Here is a 24,664-nt window from a genome sequence, read left to right as displayed (position 1 = left end):
ATCTTTTTTTAAATGGAAGGAAGATAAAATAAAATTGGAAGATAAACTCAGAAAATCAACTTAAAAAGTAAGCGTCTAACCAGAGGAAAAGACAATTTAAGTTTCATAGAACTTTCTTCCCTTCCCTTCCCTTCCTCTTTTCCTCTTCCATTATTTGTGCCAGGATTGTTGGGCCCTACCAGTGAAGGGGAGGGGAGGGGAGGGGAGGGGAGGGGAGGGGGAGGAGGGGAGGGGAGGGGGCAGGGACAAAGGATGGGAAAATTCATTTCAAGCTACATTATCAGGCAATTTCAGGAAACCTAAATGCCTCAAAAGAAAAAAAATCAGGTCAATTATAAAAGATCAAGAAACTGATTCAAGTCAAACTTTCTAACAACAATAAAGGAAACTTGAAGATGATGGTAGATTATTGAAAATATTCTTGCCAAACTACTCAAAGTGTTAACCGAGTAAAATAAAGATATTTTTAGATATGTGAGAATTCAGAAGTCTATTTCTCACGCATGTTTCCCAGGGGGAGGCTTGAGGGGTGCACGCTGCCAGGACAAGAGAGACAGACCTGCTTCTGCAGTATGAAGAAAGCTTAGCTCCAACCAGAGCCCCTACTGAGAGCAGACACCATACAAAACCCAGACAACGTGCAAAACTGGGTACTTGACAGCACTGGACGGTGGGCAGAATGGATTCCGGAGGAACACTGATACTTGGAGGAGAGAAAACACAGACTAAATTACTCACTCTCACAGACAGCATGGGCAATCTTGCTTTAGACAACAAAAATGCCAACAGGAAACCTGCTGTCTTTTGGCATCTGGAACCAGAGGAAGGTTAGGAGCACCCGCACAGCTGGAAAGTCAGGGAGAATCCTACAAAAAGTATCCCCAAATTCCTAATAGATATTCATACAGGAAAATGCTTTTCATACTGCATTGACATTGGTGGAATAGAGGAGTGTGCCCTAAACCATTTTCAGTTTGACTGGGATGTACACAATGCTTCACACAAGCTTGTTTCTTTTGTTTCTGTTCATATACATATGAACAAAAATAACCCCAGGAATTGAACTCAAGATCTTACGCTTGCCAGGCAGGTTGGCCTTCTCTTATTATTTTGTATGTGGCTTCTTTTGCTCTGAATACTATGCTTGTGAGAGTCATCTACATTGATGTGTGTCAGAGAAGTTGTTTATTTTTATTGCTGCACAATATTCTATGACATGAAAACACTACAACTGATTATTACTTCCCTGCTGGTGAGTGTACTCATCAGCTAGGGTTACGATAACAAAACATCACAGACTGATGGCTTCAGTACACCGTCAAGATACGGCAGGACTAATAGTTTTTGAGGCGTCTTTCTGACAAATTTACTTTTTGAATTTTTTTTTTTTTGTACTAGGAATGGAACTCAGAGGTGCTTTACCACTGAGCTGTATTCCAGCTATTTTTAATTTAATTTTTAAATTTTTGAGACATGCTTTTGCTAAATTACCTAAACTGACCTCTAAGTTGCACTTCTCGTGTCCCAGCCTCCTAGTAGCCGGGACCCCAGGCATGTGCCACCATGTTTCCCTGTCTTACAAGGCCTGTATTAGGCTCAACCCTAAACACCTCATTTAGCCTTATTTACATCCTTGAAGGCCCTCTCCCCAAATACAGTAGCACTGGGAGTTACAACTAAGCTTATGAACCTTGGGGGACACAACACAACTCAGGCTCTGAGTATGAGCATTTAAAGCACAGCTCACAGCTCACTGCTGCTATCAACTGTACGGTGTGAACATTCTAATACATGCCTGTTAGTAACCATGCTTACATGTCTGTAAGACAAAGTTAGAAGTAACATTGCTGTGTATGAGGTATACACCTATGTCCACCTTAGTATACTGCCAAACAGCTTTTCAGGAGGATTATAGCAATTTGTACTCCAGCAATGCACAAAAAGTTCCACTGGTCTACAGCCCTGCCAAGAGCTAGCATGTGTATGTCTTCCCATTTTAGTGATTACTGTGACATTACAAATAACATCAATTATAAGTTGCTCAAATTATTTCAGATATGGTTGGAGCATAACATTCAAACATAAGTTAATTAAGAGATTGTTTATCTAGAAACATTTTTAATAAAATGTCATAATATACAGAGTTTACAAATTCATTCTGCTGCTGGGTGTGGTGGCACACATCTATAATTTTAGCACTCAGGAAACTGTGGAGAAAGGATCATCTATTCAGAAAAACATGCAAAAAGTACACCAGGATATAGATCATACAAAAATAAAAGCGATTACAACTAAGCTCAAGGGGGAAAGGAAGGAAGGGAAAAAGCAAAAAAAAAGTACAAGATAATTATACTACTAGCTCTCTTAGTTCATTGAAAAGAAAAGTTTGTACTAAAATCTTGTGGAGAATTTTTTATGTCCATATCTTGTGCTCTGAGTACTCTGAAGATAACAATGTGTAATGTATTAACAATTACTATTCTTCTACTATTGTTTTGACATTGTTTTACTTTTTTCTTTTCTATTTTAAAGAGAAAACACAGAAAAATCAAGAAGCAAGCAAACAACAAAAGGGGTCTAGGATTTAGCTCAGTGGCATAAACGCCTGACACATGAGTTCAATCCCTGGTACCAAAAAAGAAATCAAAAATGCAAAATGACAACAACAAAAAAAAGAGCAATGTAGGATTTCAAATCAAGACGCTGGAATTTAGGGGAGACAGAAAATTAGCAGGGAAAAGGATTGTAAGTGGAATCCTTCCATTCTTGTGAAACAGCTCAACTGTAGGTAAAAATCTCATTGCTGGGATGCTAGTATCTATATATAAAGATAAGATACAGAAAAGAAAAACCTGTCCATAGACAGTCAGAAGTTCCCATGGTGAAAGAAAGTTATTTTTGATGAGGAAGTGAAGTCACTCTTTAAAAAACCATTTTTTTTTTTTTTTTTTTTTTTTTGAGGAGTTGAGGATTGTCAGGGCAAATCCGAAATCCTTTCCTTTTGTTCTGTGGTGCCCTGGTAAAGCCCCCCATCTCACTGCCTGTGCCTCCCTTTGTTCAGCTCACACACTGTGATGGAAGAGCAGGTTTCTGTTTTCTGCTGAGCAGCACTACTGTGTCTTTAAGTCAAAAAGGCCCTGGAATCAACCACTGTTTCGTTGCCAGGGAATTTGGCATCAACTCCTACGAAATCCTGTGAGTACTGTACCCTGGATTAAAAGCCTGATTGCTTCGGGAGTATGAGAATCATGATTTATTTTTCCACATTAAATCAGTAAACAGAGAAGAAAGTAATCAGTCATTTCAGTTTTTAGCAGTTTCTACAGCTGAAATCAGGTGTTCAAGGTAAAACTTAAGACTCAAAGAAATAGAACATGTCAAAGGAGACCTTATTACTGCTGGATCATTTAAAATTCTCAACGAAAATTCCAAAACACTTGAAGATTTCTAGAAGAGGGTCATGCATGAATTTAAATGGAAATTAATTTCTTCAAGAACCTCCCACTTCATTAGGGCTGACTCAAGGGAACAGAATGCTACCCACACTTTAGCCCTTTATCCCTTTTCAAAGATCACAGCTTGTTAAGGTATCAACAAGTAGAATAGGGTTGGTTTTTCTCAGTCCGTCTCTCTCCATGTCCTCTATTCCAGAGAGCCAAAGTTGATGCGAGAGAGAAACTTCCCTTCCTCTGAGAGCGTCGGGCAAGCTTCCCTGGCAGAGCGCCTTTTTTCACTCACGGATTCCTTGGCATTCATGCTGTATGGCTCTTTGCTTCGTACCAACAAGATCTGGGGTAGGAGGCAGGTCTAAAATTAAGTTGGTTTATGTTTGCCTTAATATAAAACAGACCTGGTTGCATTTCAAGCCCTGAGGTTTGTTTTGTATAATGGATTCAATGATTAGGAGGGATTTTGTCCTGCTATTTATCTTCTCAATCACTCACAGGCTTAATTGACTGTTAAAAGATCCATTTCAAAATCTGAATTTCCCACCCTTCTCAATCACTGGAGAATAATTTACCTGCGTCCATTAATCTTGACCTGTGAATAATACAGAATGTGGCACCTAGCACCTTTGGCTCTCAAATTCCAGACCTCCGCCCCCTCTTCTTGGCGACAAACTCCACCTGAAATCTCTCTTATAACACTGGGTTTTCCCCAACATAAATCAGTGGTATAACACATAGAATTGTAACTAGATCAATGTGAAAAGATTTCTTTTCCATCAATTTCAAAAAGGCTATTTTGATCAAAGACGTTTTAAAAACAATAAAGATAAAACAGACATTTAGTATTTTTATAAGCATATATTACCCACGAACATAAGTATTATATGTCTACACAATATTATTCATTCTTTAGTACACGAATGTGGCCGTATTCTTGGATATTTCTGTCAGTGCGTGTAGCTGGAGATGAATGGCCAGATCTATGAGACAGGAGGACTATGCGGCCTGCTGGAAACAGCCTATTGTCAAATTACACTTCAATAAATAAACAGAAAACAAAAGAAGCGCCAAACAGACCAATAAAACCTGATCCTGAAGTCTAACCAAGATGAATGTCTTTTCATGCTCTAACACTTTCTGTTCTGTGTTTCAAATAGTTTTAAACACTTGAAACTAATTTTTAATTTAGTAGTCCTTGAGTTAATGCAATATTAATGAATAATATTTAAGTGTGCATCTAAATTATGTCAAATAGGGCAATTTTGCAGCTTTAACAAATATAATTGTTTTAAAAAAACAACTTGCCTGAATATGCTGTACAAGATATAAAGCAAAAGATTATTGTGGTTTATAATATGCAGCTATATATTTTCAGTAAAGATTCTCTTACTCATGAAATATCAATAGATTAGGATGAAAGGGGACATTAATCTTATAGAAATAAAAAGACTAACAAGGGTAGACAATTGAACTGCTTTAACCTGAAAATCTAGAATAGGGTGCTGAACCAAAAAGATTTATACAAATATTCCAAAATTCAAAAAACTCTAAAATATGAAACACTTCCGGTTCTATGCAATTTGGATAAGGGATATACACAACCTGCACTACAAATAGCTATGTAGTGACCAAATAGATAACATAGATGCAGTAACAAATTCCTAGAAAGACAACCACGGAAACTAAAGAAAGAAAAACATTTATATAGAACCAGAGCGATACTTCCAAACTCATTCTGTGAGGTCCATAAAAATCAGCTAAAGACGTTAACAGAAAACTACCGAGCCCTTCTTACTAAACACAAAAATCTTCAACAAAAAACCTTGAAAATCAAACCTAATGATAAATAAAAGGGATTACACACCATGACTGTTATGGTTTAGGTCTTAAACGTACCCCCAAGCCCACGTATTGAAGGGGTAGGTTCCCACCAACGGCAGTACTGGAGGTGGTGGAATCTTCAGGAGGCAGAGCCGTGGGAAAGGGAGTTAGACCACCAGGAACACACTTGGGGTGACGTATAAGGACCCCATCAGCCTCTCTTTGCTCTCCAGCTGCCACCAGGTGAGCAGCTTTGTCTGACCGAGTACTCACACAGCATTCTGTCTTGCCACAGGCCCAAAAGCAGCAGAGCCAGTGTCCGTGGAATGACACCATAAGCAAAAATTAATCTGTCCTCTTTTAAGCTGTTTCTCTCAGGGATTTTGACACAGCTACAGGAAGGAGACTAACACAATGACCTACTAATGTTTATCCCAGAAATGCAAGGTTAATTGAAAATTCAATAGGTAAAATATACTGTATCAATAGTGTAATGGACAAAAATCACAGTCATCTCAATAGACACAGAAAATCCATTTCAAAGGGCCCAATGCACTTTTATAACGAAGACATTCAGCAAACTAAGGATAAAAATGCCCTTAACTTGATAAAGGACAAGTGTGAAAAACCATCAGATAATACCATAATTAATGGCGAAAAATCAAGTTTTTCTCTCTAGGCTCAGATATAACATAAGGCTTTCTACTGCTAACATTTCTGTTTAATAGTCTACTGGAACTTAGTTCTGAGCAGGGAAATTAGGAAAGATAAAAAATAGAAGTTACTGAGCTTTGGAAGAAAAAAGCAAAGTGTATTTGCAGATGGTATTAACTTATACGTAGAAAATCCTAAGAAATCTATTAAGAAACTAATCAGTTCAGCAAGGCTGCAAGTTTATAAGATCAACATGAAAAACTCAATTGTATTTTATATAGTAGTAATGAAGAAACCAAAAATGAAATTAAGAAAATAATTTCATTTATACTGGCACAAAAAGAATGTAACACTAAGAAATGAATTTAACAAAGGAATTGCAGAACCAAACAGTGGTAGTAAGAGATTTAAAAGGAGCAAAATAAGTTGAAAGACATCTCTTAGGGACGGAATTGTGTTCTCCAGAAGAGTATGTGGAAATCCTAACCCTAAGGACCTGTGACTGTGTCTGTATGCTCTTATGATATCATTTTTTAAACTTTTTATTGCTACATTTTAAATATATATAATGATCACATTCATCATAGAGACTTTGTACCTGTATGTGACATAACCTGATTCTTTTTTTCCGTTCCCCTATGCTCCTTTAACCCCTCTTTGCCTGCCTATTTACAAAAGCTTTGTTTCAATTTTTCTTTCTTTTCTCATATTTTTAATTTTACCTTTCCCCTTGCCCCTTCTTTGTGCTGCTTCCCATTTGAACATTTTCTTCCTATTTTACAATACTGATTATACAGTTTGGTCCATATTTATACTTTTTTTTTTTTTTTTTGGTTCTCACACTACAGAAACAATGTGGTATTTACACTTGTGCATCCAATTTATTTGACTTACAAGCATGGTCTCAGGGTGCAGCCATTTACCTAGAAATGTTTCAAGCTTATCCTTCTTTATGGCAGAGTAGAATCTCATTGTATAAAAAATCATATCTTTATCCATTCACCAGTTGATGGGCATTTGGTCTGTTTGTAAGTCCAAATGCCCATATGTGTGCATATGTCACTGCGGTATGATGCTTTAATTCTTTTGGGAAGATACCCAGAAGTGGAATAGAAACCTCTAGTCCTAGTTTTTTGAGGAATCTCCACAGTGATTTAGACAGGGGTTGCACCAGTCTACACTCCCACCAGCAGTGAAAGGTTCCTTTCTGCCACAGCCCTATCAGCATTTGTGATTGGTTGTTGATTCTTTGTGATAGTTCGTGTGTGATGACAGTTTTGTTCATCAAGTCTTTGCCTACCCCAGTGCATTCAAAAGTTCTGTTCTTTCTTCAAACAGACTTAGTGTTCTGTTTAGAGTTTTGATCCACTTCGATTTTAACTTAGCATATGATGAAAGATACAGGTCCAACTATAATCTTTGGCATGTGCAGGGCCAGTTTTCCCAGCATTTATTAAAGAAGCTATCTTTCTTCCAGGGAATGTGTTTCACACCTTTGTCAAACACAAGATGACTAAGTAAATCTGGAATTGTTTCTGCATCTTCTAATCTATACCACTGATCCTTGGGTTTGGTTTTTCTGTGTTTTTTTTTTTTTTTTTTGGAAGGGTGTTGTTTCCCTAATTTCTTTCTCAGTGAGTTTGTTATTTGTTTACAGGAAGGCTGCTGATTTTTGACTGTTGGCTTTGTATCCAGTTATAATACTAAATTCGGCTATTAGATCTAGAAGTCTTTTGGTGGAGTTTTTGGGGTCTTCTATTTAGAGCGTCATGTCATCCACGCATAATGATAATTTAACTTCTTCCTTTCCCATTGTTATTCCTTTTATTTCTCTCTCTTGTCTAATTGCTCTGGCTGAAGTTTCCAGCACTATACTGAATACGAATGGTGACAGTGGTCATCCTTGTCTTATCCCTGATTTTAGAATGAAAGCTTTCAGCTTTTGCCTATTTAGTGTAATATTAGCTGTTGGTTTATCATGGATGGTTTTTATGAGATGGAGACAGAGATCATCTGTTCCAGTTTTCTGTAGAGTCTTCATCATGAATGGGTGTTGGACTTTATCAAAAGCTTTGTTTGTATCTATTAAAATGATCATATGGTTTTTGTCATTGATTCTGTTACTATGATGTGTTACGTTTATTGATTTGTGTATGTCGAACCATCCCTACATCCCTGGGATGAATTCTACTTGGTCCTGGTGTGTAATCTTCTTGATGATTTGTTGCATTCTGTTTCCCAGTGTCTCACTGGGGATTTCTGCATCTATGCTCATTAGGGAAATTGGCTTGTAATTCTCTTTCTTAGTTGGGCCCTTTTCTGGGTTTAGTATCAGAGTAATAGTTACTTCCAGGAATGAATTAGGAAGTATTGCTTCCCTTTTAATTTCATTAAAGAGTTTGAGAAGTAGTTGAATTAGGTCTTCTCTAAATTTCTTATAGAATTCAGCAGTGAATTTGTCAGGGCCTGGGCTCTTCTTTTTCAGTAGGCTTTTAATTACATCTTCAATTTCACTGATTAAATTGGTTTATTTAGACTTTTTATATCTTCTTTATATCAGCTTTGGTAATTCATACATCTCTAGGAATCTGTCCATTTCATTTTCCATTACAGGTAATATATTTAATACAGGATGCATAATTTATAGGATTATTTTATAATATTCACCCAAAGAGTCAAATGCAGAAGACCTGTCCACACACTAGAGTCCCAAAGAATCCAGCTGAGGGTGTGGGGCCCACAGCAGCATTCTGCACAAGTCCAGCTGAACACCTAGAGCCCACAGCAATGTGTACGCAAGTCTGAATCAGGGATCTGCCTTGGGAAGGTCCCAAGAGGTGGAAGCTAGAATGTCTGCATCAGGGGGATGAAGCATCTGCAGTGGAGACAGAAAGCAACACTCAAGGTAAGGACCAGAGCTCCGCTGAAGAGAGCCACAGCCATCCTCAGTGATGGCGAGGACCCAAACTCCTCCGACAATGCGAAGAGCTGAGTTCATATCAGGAAAACCAGCGTAACAAGTTTCCCAAGAGAATTAACAGCACACCACGTTCCCGTCCCATTCCTTTTTTATGCTGTTGGCAACAGTCCTCAGGTGGGCCTCCACTGGCAGCACCGCACTGCCTCGGTTCAGCTGGGAGCTACAAGTTGTCCATCAGCAGTCAGCCACAAACATGAAGTTGTTTATTTGAGCTCGCTCTATTTTCCCGATACGGCTATTCACTCCTATTAATTTCCCTCTTAGCACTGCGTTCACTGCATTCCGCAAGTTCTGGTATGTTGTACTGGCATTGTCAGGTAGCTGTAGAAATTGTCTATTTCTTCTTTAATTTCATCTGTGACCCACTGGTTATTCAGAAGGGTGTTATTTAATTTCCATGCTTTTTTCTGGGTTCCTGTCACACAGAGTATTGTGTTCCAACCTTTGATTTTTCAGTCTATGAATTTATTTTTTAGTTAAATGTATTTCTTGTATGTAGCATTTATTGGATCTTGCTTCTTGATCCATTTGACCAGTCTATTTTTTGATTGGTGAATTAAGATCATTAACATTGATTGTTATAGCTTACATGTATTAACTTATCCTTGTCATGTTATTTTTCTGTCCTTGGACCCTTTTTCCCCTGTGTTTAATAATTTGCCTTGCCTGTTGGAGTCATTCTGTTGGGGTTCATGGAGTTGTAGGCCTTGTTATCTCTTTCTAGAATATTCTTCACAACATTCTGGAGTGCTGGTTCAGTGGTCATGGATTTCTTTGTCATGAAAGCATTTTGCTGTTGATACTCTTAATGGAATTTTTAGTCTCCTGAATACCTGTTTGAATCTGTTTTATGGATTCCATTTCTATGTTGAGCATTCATGCTTTCCATCATTTTCCTAAGCTCTTCTATTTTTTATCTATATCTGCTGTAGATTCACTAAGCACGCTTTTTCATTTTAGTTGCCATCTCTGCAATAATTGAGAAATTATTTATTTTGATTTTTTCTAAAGCTCATTCAGTTGCTTTGTTGTTACCAATTCAGAGAGGCCATGTGGGTGGCTTTTAGATTATCACACCTCATCAGTCCCTGGGTATCAGGTTTGCATCTAGTTTAAGTGTCTTTTCATTTTCTATTTTTTTTTTTTTAGTTTAATTCCTGGGTTGAAGCTTGTAAATTGATTATAGTGAGTAGCTTCATTGCTAATATGTAGAACCCTTAGGAAAAGACTACTTCTGGCAGTGTCTTGCAGGAGTTGCTGGTTTTTGGGCTTTGAGTCTGTGATAAGGTCCTTTTCAGTTGATTAGGGATGAGAAATTGCTGCCTGCTTGGCTCAGCCCTTGGTTGTTGGAGACCACTACGAAGCGGCTCTGAGCAGGATTTAAAATTAACTAATTGGCATGCTATGTTTATCTGTGAGTCTGTCCTAGGCCTAGGCCCCCTGCCTTTGATAGGAGCTGATTCATAGTAAGTGAACCTCTTTAAGTCATGGGTCCTGGCAGAGGCACCTTGTGTGGCTTGTGATGTCAGAGATACCTCAAAGGGCACGATAAGGCCACAGCTGAGGACACTTGGCTTCAACCCTAATTAAGTAGAGACTGCAGCTGCAGGCATCTCACACCTGCAGTCTCACTCCAACCATAAATGTCATCATGGAGATAAGATGATTCTCTTTAATTGGCAAAATTTCCTACTTGGAGAAGTCTTTGAAGTGACTCCCAAGGTCCTGCTCATTTCCCATGCTTTCCTCAGTTTCCCCACTCTTTGTTTGGACCTAATAAATATAGGCGGCCCACAGAAATCTCTGTCTTAGCCCTCAGAGTCTTGAACTTGGCAAAAGGGTTTTGATCCTCATGGAGCACTAAAGTTATACCACTTGTCTTACTTATTTAAGCCTTTGCTTTACACTCATTTGGGAAATTGGGGATCTAGGTAAGAACCCGATACTTGGTTTTTTGACACTGGTCCACAGTATTTTCCATGACCCTTAGGCAATATTAATGTTAGAATACCAGGAAGAACAGCTTATTAGAACAATTACATCATTTTGGCTAAAGTGGTACAATCAGCAATAACAATAGCATCAAACGCACTCTAGAAAATGGCAAACTGAGGTAACTATGAATTTGCTACATTTAACGGAATGTTGTTGTTATATAACAAAATCCAAACCAAACCAGAAAATTATATGCAGTAAATAAGCCCTCAATATGCCAACCTTACCCTCGGGCAGGGTGTTTAAAATGGGTTAGAGGAGGAGAAGAAGAGGAAGAGATTAGAAGCAAGGCTGAAGGGCAAAAGAGGATCCTGTAAATTTTGGGAAACTAGTACAGAAGACTGGAGGGAAAGAAAGAAGGAAGAAATAAAAGGAAGAACAGAACAGCCACAAAAAACTTAAATTCACACTCACACTCATATAAAAAGAAAATCAACCAATGAAAGAAAAAAACAGAAGAAAGAAAAGAGTGAAAACATGTTCACTTCTTCAATGCGTGTTTCTGCTGTCGCTAGCAGACAACACGTGGGGACAGAGTCCAGCTCGCACTGATTCATCCCAGCGAGCTTCATGGTGGGCCAGTGGATCACCTCAGCTGGGCTGAATGTTTATTGCTCCTCAAGCCGAGGCTGGTTTCTGGCTGAGGCTGGATCCAGACCGTTCAGCCTGCTGCAATCAGCGCACCTTCTGTGGGCTTGAAATTTGCTGAGAGACAGCTGTTGGTCTGAATTCTGAGCTCAGTGGGCCCTCTCCAAGACGGTTCCTGGCCAGTCACCGTCTCCTGCAGGATGGCTGAATCCATGCCGCTCCCCAGTGTGGTCCCTGGCGTCCACTGCTCCACTGCACTGCCGCATCTCTCTGGGGAAGGTCCTGGGGTCACCAGCAGACACCGTGTGTCCACAGGTTTGAACTGCTCTTCCCAGGCAGTGAGTCCAGACTCGGGCAGAAGGTACCATAGCCACCTCCTTCTTCTTTGTTGACCCTTCCCCCTCCTCCCTTTCCCTGTGGGCTTCAGTCTCCCTTCAGATCCCTCCCGGGACCAGGGGAGCCCACTTGCTTCCTTTTTTTTTAACCTCACATCACCACATTTCAATGTCTAGACCCCAAATCTCAAAGAGGGGCTTTTTCTCTGCTGCTTACCATTCTGCCATCTTCCCAGAAGTCACCTAGGTCTGTACCTCAAAACAGCATTTACAAATGTAATCATGATAAAATGAGGAAATACTGAATTAGGGTGATTTCTTATTCAATGACTGGTTCCTCATATGAAGAGGAAGTTTGGGCACAGAGACAGGGAGAACACTATATAAGGATAAAGATATAGATTGGAATGATCCACCTCTAAGTCAAAAAATGCCAAAACAATATTCACAAGAAGCCAACTTACCAACACTTGACTTTTTACTTTATGCCTTGAGAGAACAATGGAGAATAAATTTTTGTTATCCTAAGCAACCAGATTGTGGAATTTGTTATGGTAGCCCCAGGACAATAATATAACATATTATGTGCATGGATTGAAAGATTTAATATGATCATGATAGCATTATTTCCCAAAGAATTTAAAATTTAACACTATCCCTATCAAAATGCCAGCTTGCTTCTTAGCAGTAGCAAGTAACAAGCTGATCCTAAAATTCATATGAAACTTTAAAAAACAATTCAGGGTATCCACTGAAGTCTATGGGAAGCGGGAGAACAAAGCCTGAGAGCTCATAGTTCCTTGAGCTCAAAACTTAGGACAAAGCTAAAATAGAGAACTTAAGATAGTGTGGTAATTTTTGTAAAGGTAGATAAATTTATCAGTGAGATACTGAAAGTTTAGAAAGAAATCCTTACAGGGCTGGGGATTTAGCTCAGCGGCATAAGCACCTGCCTTGCAAGCAGGCAGTCCTGAGTTCGATCCCCAGTACCGATAAAAAGGAAAAAGACAAAAAAAAAAAAGAAAGAAATCCTTGCATTTACAGTAGATTGATTTTCAAAAAAGTGCCAACACACCTCAACAAGGAAAGAACAGTCCTTCTAAAATATGGTGCTCAGACGGGTAGATATCCATATGTTTAAAAAAATGAGAATGGCCCGACGTGGTGGCTAACACCTGTAATCCCAGCACTCGGGAAGCTGAGGCAGGAGGATTGTTGAGACCAGCCTGAGTTACAAAGTGAGCTCAAGGGCTGCCCGAAATGCACAGAGACCCTGTCTCAAAAAAAAAAAAAAACAAAAAAACAGAGAGAGAGAGAATGAAGTTAGATCCTCACCTCACACCATAAGTAAAAATTAACCCAATATGAATCAGACACATACAGGTAAGAGCTAAAGCTAAAAACTCTTCAAAGAAAACTGTCGTGCCCCCCCCCAAAAAAAGGCTAAAATGCAAAGTTAAAAAGATTGTTATTAGCACAAAGAGCTGTGTCATGATTATCGCCCTAGTAATCATGTACCTGGAACACGACCACATAGTTATAGATTAATTAACTGACGTACTGTTCTATATGTGTCATCACCTTAGTAACCTGTTTGCTGTGTCAACCTTTGTTCCCTTTGTGAGAGACAAATGATGCTGTGTTAACCTTTGTTCATTCTGTAAGAAACAAATATTCCTGAAATTAGCAGACCAAGAAAAGAAAGGGCTAACCACCAACTGCGAAACGTCTCCAACCCCAAGCAAAGGGGCACAAAGACTTCCCCATTCTTGCTCTCATCACATCAGCGGTTTAATCACTATAAAAATCTGTCAAAATTCTAACCCAGTTGCACAGCTTTGCAAACTCCATCTGCACTGTGCCACTGGTACCAGTTTAAACAAAAGCGCTTCTTTTTAAAAGACATCTTGCCGCCTCTTGACAACAGACATCAGAGGACTTGTTTTTGGGGGTACAACAAAAACATAGGCACAAATTTATTGTCGCCTTGCATTAGGTAATGGTTTCTTAAATATGGCACCGAAAGCACAAGTTCAAAATATTGATATCTAATAAAAAATAAACACAGAAAGAAGCCTGAAAATACTATCCATAAAGAGTATAAAAACCAACCAATTAAAATAGACCAGAAATGACACAGATGATAGAATTAGTGTACAAAACCCAAGCATGGTGGTATAAATCTGTAATTCTAGCTACTTGGAGGTTGAGGCAGGATTGTGAGTTTGTAGGTCAGGCCAGACAACTTAGTGACAGTTTGCCTCAAAATAAAAAATAAAAAAGGTCCAGAGGTATAGCTCAGTGCTCTTTGAATTCAATCTTCACTACCACCAAAAAAAAGTAGACAAAGATGTAATTATAAAGATACTCTACATGCTCAGTAAGGCAGAGGAAGGCCTTATACAGGAACAGACAAAGAAAATACTTAAAAAGAGTCCCACGTTGAGCTCCTAAGAGAGAAAACCCCATGTCTAAGATGAATGATACACTAGATAAGATACAGCAGATGACATATGCAAAGGAAACTACCCCAAAAGAAACAGAAGAAGAAAAAACACTGAAAATAAATGGAAAGAACTGTGGGGCAATGTGAAGCAGCCAGACAGAGGTGTAAATGGAGCACTAAAAGCTGGAGAAAAGAAGCAACAGGAAAGAAATTAAATTTTAAAGATAAGTAGATGAGAACTAGAACATACGATGTGAAAACTGTAACAAATTTGAAAAAAAAGAAAACTGTACAATGACACATCATAATCCAAGTGCTTAAAGCCAACCACACAAAGCAAAGTGTCAAAACAGCCAGGGGTAAGACTTGTATCTCCGAGTCCAGCAGGGAAGGGAGAGAGGTCCTGCCCCACCCCAGGATGCCCTTACACCTCTCTTTCATCCTTACTCTCCCTCTGCAAAGGGTGAAGAAGTGGGGCTCTTCGTGGGAAATGGGGGACTCAAGCCAGATACCATGGGAAGGCAAAGTTCACTTAATAAAGTGTAGCAACTGCCAAGCAAGCTGAGGAAGAGCTACCTTAACAGCAGAAGGAGCTACAAGACAGAAGCCAGCCCACCAGAATTCCCCAGGAGTTTGGGGTGCACTTCATACTTACAGGGGTAACCTAGTTTCTAAAAATAACTGTTTCACTGACTGGTGTAATCTAGGCCAATCAGGGTCTTAGCTTTTGTGTCTGGGAAGGGGACAAGGTCATTTGGGGATTTCTCAAGCAGGCAGTAAAGTCTGAGTAACACTTTAACAAGTACTACGTCTTTTAAGCACATGGTACTCAGATAAGCATGTCATGATTTTACCGTGTTTGCCATCTGAATCTTGATCTGTATTTTTTGTTTTGTTTCTTTTTCTGTGTCCGTCTAATCTGCCCCTATATATCCTTATGTAGAGAAGGACAAAATTAGAATGAGCGTAGATTTCTCACTGATAACTTGTTAGATTTTGGCACAAAGGAGAAAAAGAGGCCTTTAGTGCAGACACGGGAGGGCTGCGGAAGAAAAACCAACACTCTGGGGTGCAAACGAAGAAGCAGAAGGACTTCTATCAGGTCTGGCTGGGGAGGAGTCTGGGAGGGCAGTAACTCTATCAACAGCTGATATGAAAGAGCATCTGTGTGGGCAACACAGGAAACAGAAAAATTTACTGGGGGCTGGAGGTGGAGCGCTTGGTGCAGTCTTGGGATTGGAGAGGGATCGGTGCAAGCGTGGAAAGGGAAAGAGGTTTACTTCTGGAACCAGAAGGAGAACACAGAAGTTGCTTCTCTGGGCCCGGTACCACATTGGGCAGATGTCACGTGAGAGATAGCTAAGCCCCAGGCTGGCAGAATCTACCACTAAGAATCCCAGCTAGAAGATAAGCTAGCAACATCATTAATGCAAGAAAGACAAAAAGCCTGCCAACCTAGAATTCTCTGTGGTCAGCAGCAGTCTGCCAGAAGTAAAAGCAAAATAGTGGTATTTTTAGACACACAAGACTTATAAAATATAAGAAAATTAATCTCTAGCAGACCACTACTACCAAAAATGTTTAACAGAGTGCTTTAGGAAAAGGGAAAATGATACTGTATAAGAATTTCAATTTACACAATGAAATGAAAACAAGAAATGATAAGTATGCAGATAAATGTAAAAGACGTTTTTCTTATTATTTATTTTCCTTATTATTTTCTTGTTATTTAAAAAACATCTTTAAAGTATTGACCAAGCAGGGGCTGGGGATTTAGCTCAGCGGCATAAGCGCCTGCCTTGCAAGAGGCGGTCGTGAGTTCAATTCCTGGTACCAATAAAAAGGAAAAGACCAAAAAAAAGTATTGACCAAGCAAAAAACAATAGCAATGTATTTTGAAGTTTATAACATAACAAAATAACACATAATAATATTACAGAATACAGTTCATATTTGCATAATAAAACAATGTAACAAATATACATAAAGATGACTATAGTAAAACTGACAGCAGCACAAAAGCCAGTGTAGTGGAAATGGAAATACAGAGCTATGGGATTTTTATATACATGTCAGGTAGTGTATTCCTGAAAGACAGACTAGACGTGCTGAAGCAGGGTGTTTAAAAGGTTCACCATCACCGGACTATACTAAATGAACGATCCTCACTCGTAGCTACTAAAAAAGTGTCAGGTGGCTTTAATAAGCTAAAATGGAATCGCAAAAGATAATTGATGCCAAAAAGTCAGAAAAAAGAAAATGTAAAACAAAGAACAATAAAAAAAATAGCAAGATGGTACATTTAAACTCAACCATGTCATTAATCAAATAAACATAAATGGTTTAAATTCCTTTCTCCCCATTAAAAGAAAGAGATTATCAGAGTTCATAAGAGCAAGGATTTTTACAGGAATAATAAGTTTGCTTTCATGTGATGAAAAGATCGATTTATCAATACAACATTTCAATCCTGACATTTATACACCTAATGATAAAGCTTCAAAATATATGAAGCAAAACCATATAGAGCTGTATGTAAAAATAGGCAAATCTGTAATATAGCTTTAGCCCATCTCAGTAAGTGACAAAGGGGATATATTTTAAAAATCAGTAAAGATATAGGAGATTTGGACATACCATCAATTAACTTGATCAAATGATACAAAGTACACTTTCCCAATACAACAATGGAATATATTTTTAAGTGCATGAGAAACTTGTCCCAAGATATATCACATTCTAGGCCATAAAAAACACAGTAAGTTTAAAAGTATTCTACTCGTACAGCGTTAGCTCTCTATAGTGAATAAAACTGGGGAACCAGTAACAGAAGGATATATAGAAAAATTACCAAATGTTTGGAAACTAAACACCCTTCTGAGTCACCCATGGATCAAAGAATACATTACAGAGCATGCGACGACATATTAATGTGTGGAGTGCAAGCTGGATGCAGCAGTGCGTGACTGCAGCGTGGAAGGCTGCATTATGTGGGAGAATTCCGCGGGCTCATGAGTTGGAGATCACATTGGACAACAGAGAGAACACAACTGTCTTTGTTAATTTTCTCTCATTGCCAAAACAAAATATCCAACACTCGCAAGTTAAGGGAGGAAAGGTTTATTTGGCTCACTGTTCATAATCTGCTGGTTCCAAGGCAGAGTGGCAGACGGCAGAGGGCACGGTTCAGGGCGGCAGAAAACAGCCAAAGGAACACAATGGAGAGAGAGGAAAACTCTTTCTGGCCTTACGTTGTATCCAGGCTACCTGCCCTGGGGCAGGCACAGCAGCCACACCCTTAATCTCTGAACTGGATCTCGACTCAATCACAAACTCTAGGTTCCCCCACTTCCAAAAAGCCTAAGACCTCATGAGACTTTGAGGGGACATCCAGACACAAACCGTAACACTACCTTGAAAGAGAAAATATGAATGCATTCAAAGTAGTACCTAGGAGAAAACTTAATAACTTTAAAATGTAAGAACAGAAAGGTTTAACGCCAAAGACTTAAATGATCTTAAAATATTAGAGAAAAAGGGCAAATTAAATCCAAAATAAGCAAAACAAAGAAAATCATGAAAAGTACAGAAATGAATCCAACACAAATCAGAAAGCAAAAGGGAAAAGCAATACAATTTCGGGGGGAAGATCAATAGATGTAATAAGACTAGCAAGCATGCTAAAAAACAGAGAAAACTATCTGCTTTTAAACTTTTTATTATGGAAAATTACACATGTGTGGAAAGAAAAGTATAATAAAATATATTAATTACTCACTCGACACTCGGCCAGGCTTCCTTTGCATATACCTCTCCTTCTTTTCTCCACTCTGGATTATTCTGAGCCAGATTCCTGACACTGTCTTATTTCCTGCCTAAGTGTTTAGTTTATGAATATGACAATATATTCTTCTGTACTATGGTGTTAAAGAGAAGTAAAATATAATCTGTTGACAACAAAAATATCTTCATCATGCCTTCCAGACTGAAAGAATAGTTAGATCAACTCTCTAGACCTTCAGAAGATAGAGACAAAGACAGAAACAAAAAAATTCTGTCTCTTGCAGCCTGAGGAATACACTTCAGGAAGCCTTGGTCCAGAGACTGGTCTCGCTAAATTAAATGGTATGACACTAACCTTTGATTCATACTAACTGGTTTGCACTTAGCAATCGGACCTGGCAGCAGGCAGGCATAGGGCCAGAGTCTCCACAATGACCAAGACTTCCTGGGAGGATACAACACTGTTCCCACAAAATGACGAAGTGAGCTGATGGGATCTTCAGCCAGGTCAGGTGCTATTTTTGTCAGCTCGTGGGGGATCTCAGAGGCCAGAAAAATCTACTACTTCAACTAGGAATACTGCAGCATTGGAGAGGCTGTGGGGAAAAAGGAACTCTCCTGCACTGCTGGTGGGAGTGTAGACTGGTACAGCCTTTGTGGAGATCTGTCTGGAGATTTCTCAAAAAGTTGGGACTGGAAATCCCATTTATTCCAGCTATTCCACTTCTAGGCATATTCCCAGAAGAACTGAAAGCATCATACCACAGTGATATATGTGCACCTATGTTTATAGCAGCACAATTTGTAATCGCCAGATCTTGGAAACAACCCAAGTGTCCATCAACTGAGGAATGGATAAAAAAGTTGTGGTATTTCTATACAATGGAGTATTATTCAGCTATAAAGAAGGATCACATTGAGATATTTACCAATAAATGGGCGCAGCTTGAGACCATACTCATAAGTGAAATAAATCAATCTCGCATGTGTGAATACCGAATAGTTTCCCTAATGTAAGTAATGATTCAAATATATAAAAATATGAGGTAATCATGATTCCCCATTATGTGGCCTTGAAGCCTTATAAAGGTTTCATTCATTAATTAGAAAGGCTTTATTCTGGGCTTCTTGATATGGAAATATTTGAAGCTAGAGTATATGAAGTTTTATCCAAATATTTCAAGGAAAAAGACAGACACTATGGTAACTACTATTAAGTCAGGTTATATGGTGGTGAAGTACTAGGTTGCTGAAACAGTCATACTTTGACCTCTATTGTTATATTGTTATGTCCTGTTTTATCTCAATCTCCCCCTTATTCTCTTAAAAAATTATTTAGTCATTTCTTATGTTTGTCTTAATTAAAGAAAAAATTTAAAAAATTAGGATATATAAATAGTAACTCTTTTTGATTTCCTATTAACTTGTTTTGAAGTCCTGTAATACTCCCACGATCTTGTTTTGACTGATTAGACTCTGTTCCATTCTATATGATAGTATCAAGTTTGAAGACATAGGCAACTACTTTGAAGACAATAAGATTCACTAAGTTACCCATTCTGGTTTGACTATTGTCTTCTTTGGAAGTCCTGTAATGTTTACAATGCCTAAGTTTTATTGGTCTTGTTCTCTACTGTTTTGTCCAACTTTATAATATCTAATGAGATAGACAATTCTTTTTAAGGAAACAAGAGACAACGTTGATAACCATTGTTGATAACCTTGTACTCTGTTCTATACCATGTGCTATGTCTATCCTTGGTTTTGACTGACAGCTTTGTTTTGCCATATTTGACTGTATTCTCTCCCCCCCCCAAAAAAAGTAATAAGCACTAAGGAGTAATAAAATCCAAAATGTGTAAATTTTGTTGTAAAAAAGAGAGGGAAAAAAAAAGAAAAAAGAAAAAGAGCTCTAACGGATATAACAGCAAGTGTGTTTAGGGGTGTTAAATAGCTGACTATATCAATGTTTTTGGATCATTGAACACAGCTGTTTGCAGTCTCCCTGTTTGAATGTCCACCTTGTATTCTTTGATACTGTGATTTGAGCAACTATTTTCAAGATGATAATATGTAATCTACTAACAGGTGATTTCTTACTGTTATGTTTTTTTTTTTTTTGTAGTTCTGTATTACAAGTACCCTTACACCGCTTTGTTTTGTTTTGTGTTTTTCTCTTGTTCCTCTTAAATTAAAAAAAAAAAAAAAAAAAAAACAGCCACCACCAACACCAAAAAAAAAGGAATATTGCAGCATCTGCTGCATTAGACAGCTGTCTCCATATGAATAGATTTCTGCACTTTTTAAATGCTTAACATATTTACGTCTTTTATTGCAAGGTATTTTCCTATCAATACCATCACTCTTCTATTATGACAACATGTCAACCAGTGTCAGAATTCAGAATGATATGAACATAGTAGGCTTTCAAACAGGCGTGTCCAAGCCGTGGCCCCCTGGTAAAGCTGCCCCATGAGATCATAAACTTTTTTTTTGGGGGGGGGGGGATTTGAGATACGGTAACACTATATAGTGTAGGCTGACCTCAAACTCATGGCAATGCTCCCGTCTCAGTGCTAGAGCTACTGGAGTGTCCCACCACACCTGGCAAGCTCATGCGTTTTCATGCCTTAACTTCACAGAGCTTGAGTGCAGACCATGCGGGTGACGGGAAAGCACCACACAGCGCTGCCTCTGCTTTCGGTGTGCACCCCCCAGAGACGAATCAAATCCTGTAAGCGTTAGAGGTTACGTCCCTTTGTGAAACGGAGAACAGATGCAGCAGTTCCTGATGGCAGCACTTCAGCCTCCCTATGTATGTGTGCTGGTGGAGACATGTTTTATTGTTATTAAGCAGATGAAAATTTTCTTATTTAATTATTAAACATGAGGAATCACTTTCCTCAAAGCAGATATTGATGCAGTGGCTTCATAAAAATAAGGTCAAATATTCTTCTAGTTTTATATTTATGTTACCTTCCTTTTTAAATGTTATAATAAAAATACAAGAAATAAAAGAAGTTTTGTTACTTACGTACATTTATTCCATTATGTATTTTATACAAGGCCCACTACAATTCTCTCCAGTCATTCTGGCCTGGGTGAGACAAAAGGCTGAATACCCATGATAGATGAGAAAATGCGAGAAAGGAAGCCAGCTGGTCGATATTTGACCTACGACCATGGAAAGTTTGCTGTAATGTGAGAGACTGTTTCAGCTGGCTCTCTGCAGTCTGACACAGGTTCAGAAATGAATTACAGTCAGAGGGAAGGAAAGATGGTTCTACGATGCCCAGACACACTGGTCATCTAGGAGGAGACAGCACCAAAGTGATAAGTTCTGCCCAAGTTTTAGGTGTGGGAAGATGTGGAGGAACATTTTAAATGTTCATTGATCTGGTTCTCTCCAGCTGGAGGCTCGGCAGTGTTCGTGAGGAGTATCACAGGCCAAAAAACCAAGCCTTTCATTTGGGTAAGTATGAGGCTCAGCCATAGCCAGAATGGGCTTCAGTCCTGCTTCCCACAGACCCTCTTCTAAAACCGAGTTATAACCTTGAAGCACTGAGTTTTTTGTCAGCTAATCGACAGTTAGACTTTTTAAAAATGGTATTCAAAGATATATTATCCAAAATTACTTCCTGTCTGAAATAGGTGTTTCCCAAATGAAAAATGGTGATATTTGTGACTAGAATTTTCTTCTGATAAAAGTATTTAAGAAAAAAGTTTCTTTTGTAAGCTAAACTTTTGCTCAGAAGGTCGATGAAGGCATGCATATATCAACCAAGGAAAACTGTCAATATTGGAAAAGCTGGGGACGTAGCTCAGTGTAGCTTGCCTGGCACTCAATCCCCTGGGTTCAATCCCCAGTACCAAAAAAAAAAAATAAAAAAAGATTGGATTATATCTAACACACTGTAAATTATGTTTTTCATTATTTGCAAGGTGACCCATAATCCCCACATGGAGGCTTTGTATGTGAGTGTGAGGAGACATAGTGTTTGAAGAGGAAACAGCTCTGCCCTGGGCCTTTCCACAGATTTGATAGAAAAAGAAACCTATAATATTCAGCTCCTAAAGATAAAAGGAAAGGCCACAAAAGGCAAGGTTTTGCCCACTTCTCGAATTTGTGTCTGTAGTGCACCATGTTGAGAGATGACACAATGTCACCCTGTCTACCCACTCAACATAAGTGTAGAGGTGACCCAGACTCTCACCGGGAATCGAGGGTCCCTTCACAAAAATGACAGCGATATGGTCTGGGACAGCATCCCAGGAACTCCTTCAACAATAATGTCTCCTGTCTGAAAAGATACACTCATTGCAAATATAAAATAATGACCCCTAGCATCACCAGCCCACAGCAGAGAGTTCATCTAAAGTGGTTAAATTCTTTGGAAGCAGCTGGATGTGGTGGCCTGTGCCTGTAATCCCAGCACTCCACAAGGCCAGCCTGGACTACACAGCAAAACCCTGTCTCAAAAAAACCAAAACCATCAAAGAAACAAAACCCTGAAATAGATCAATTGCAAATGAATACACAATGTCTTATATAAATTAGTTCTTGTGGAAACCAAACAATATTATAAATGACAGGAGTTACTCCATGACAACTTTAGGGGCAGTTTTTTAAATCTCTGGGAATTCTTGACGTTGCATGGGTTTTACTTTCAGAGATTTTTAATTGGCTTTTTGAAAGTTAGACTAGTGAAATACTGAGTTAATGAATATTTGTATTTAGTTAAGAATCATATGTGGAATTTTGTTTTGCATGAAATTCTGAGATACTGCTTGGCATTCCCTTGGAGAGAAGTTAGAATTTGATTTTTCTTTTCAAGCAGTTGGACTCCAGTGAAACTGACAGGGGGTAGTCTGTCCTGGGTACCCAGGAGCCAAACCCAGATGTTTGCCAGAGGGTATTACGTAAAGGGAAATACATGTTATCACAGGGCAAAATATCACACAGCATATTAAAGTCTTTTACAGGGGGAAAACTAATAGTTTTCCTATAAGAGAAGATAAAAAGAACTTAATTAAATCAGAAATATTAATATGACCTAAGGAAATTTTCTTTTACTCTGCCATGAAAGAAATTGTACTTGAGTGTTCATGTAAAACACTAAAATGTACATCCCTAGCATTCCATCTTGGTGTCTAATATTATTTTCACACTGCTGAGATGACTTTTAATTCCTAAGTCCCTCAAGAATGCACCTGCCTTATCCTTTGACTGAGGTGTGCCTCCAACTCTCTAATCTTGGTTATGAATAAGATCAAGCCCTTTTGATGTTAAATTTATAAACAAATATGTCTTCCTTGAGAAGAAAATGTATCTATCTATCTATCTATCTATCTATCTATCTATCTATCTATCTAGTGAAGGGGGGGATTTTTTTTTTAAAGAAAGCTTTTCCCGAGTGTCAGAGTATCTGTTATAGATCCTAGTTTCCTGTACTCTGGGAGGATGTGTGAATCCATTTTCCCCCAGTACATGTCTCACGAATAAAAATGAATTTCATTGTGTTAGAATCATCTTACTTTAATCAGAAAGCATAAGGGGCAACAGAGGGTAAGTCAGAAAGAGAAAGTGGCCGTGCTCCCAGCCAAAGCGGCTTGTTTTTTTTTTACCTCCAGTAAATCCCACTGAGATCGCTTCAGGATCATGAAACAGATTTACTTAAGGAACTTCCCATGAGGAAAATATTTTAATTGTTCCACACAGAGACATACTTTGTGGAAAAACAAGGAATAATAACTTCTTCTTTAAAAAAAAAAGAATAAAGGGAATCCTAATTAATTAATTTATAAGTACCACAGATAGGAAGAAATGGGCAACAAAATTCAGGAAAATGCTATGAATGTTAGAAAAATAACATAACCAGAAAACACCAAGATAAAAGAAACTGGAAAGAAAAAAGTCCAAATTAAAGCAATAAATAGCACTGTAAGAATTTTTAAAATTATAAAGTACTTTAAAGACAAATTACTTAAGGGTCGATGAAGAACCTCCTGTAATAATTATCTAAATCTGAATAATAAAGTGAAATAGTCCCTTTGGTGCAGAGTAAAGTATGTAATTTTAATTATGAGATTTTGCTAGCTAATTTCTATGTCAAAAACAGTAAGTACTTCTGCTTACAAGGTGGCAGAGACAAGAACTTTTCTCAACCCCTCATATGCACGTTGTCATCAAAATTTAAATTACCCGAAACATGCCTTTTAGTTAAACTACAATTAGCCCTTAGACAGATCTATTTACTGAGAACCCACTATGTGCCAAACACTGCTGGCACATACCAAACAACACTTTACATTTGTAAGCCACTTTTCCTTTTCAGGTTCTCCAAAATGACATTTTAAAACAAACTATTTGTTTTTCAGCATTTACTGCGCATGCTGAATACATCTATTATTATAAATTGTTCTGCCTCAGGAAAATCTTATTTTAAAAGACTCCAAAATATACCCACTTGTATTTGTGTACAGAACCTATTTTATATCAGTTATGTGTGGAAGTCAATCAAGCACGATAAATAAAAACAGATTGCCTGACAAAATAAAACAACAATTTGGGAAGAGTGGAAATGGCACATTTGTCAGAAGATGTCCACAAATA

General features: G+C 38.3%; 1 protein-coding gene across 3 annotated transcripts in view; it reads right to left on the bottom strand.

The window, feature by feature from the left end:
* The window catches only part of Afg1l (AFG1 like ATPase), a 217,662-nt gene that overhangs the window by 54,315 nt on the left and 138,683 nt on the right, over positions 1–24,664 (bottom strand). The gene's annotated exons all lie outside the window — the stretch shown is intronic.

This window comes from Cavia porcellus, unplaced genomic scaffold, assembly GCF_034190915.1.
Source record: "Cavia porcellus strain 051 isolate PalLab524CR breed Dunkin Hartley unplaced genomic scaffold, mCavPor4.1 scaffold_7, whole genome shotgun sequence".
Taxonomy (NCBI): domain Eukaryota; kingdom Metazoa; phylum Chordata; class Mammalia; order Rodentia; family Caviidae; genus Cavia; species Cavia porcellus.
The sequence above is the reverse complement of the archived record's forward strand: the minus strand, read 5'-3'. Positions and strand labels throughout refer to the sequence as shown.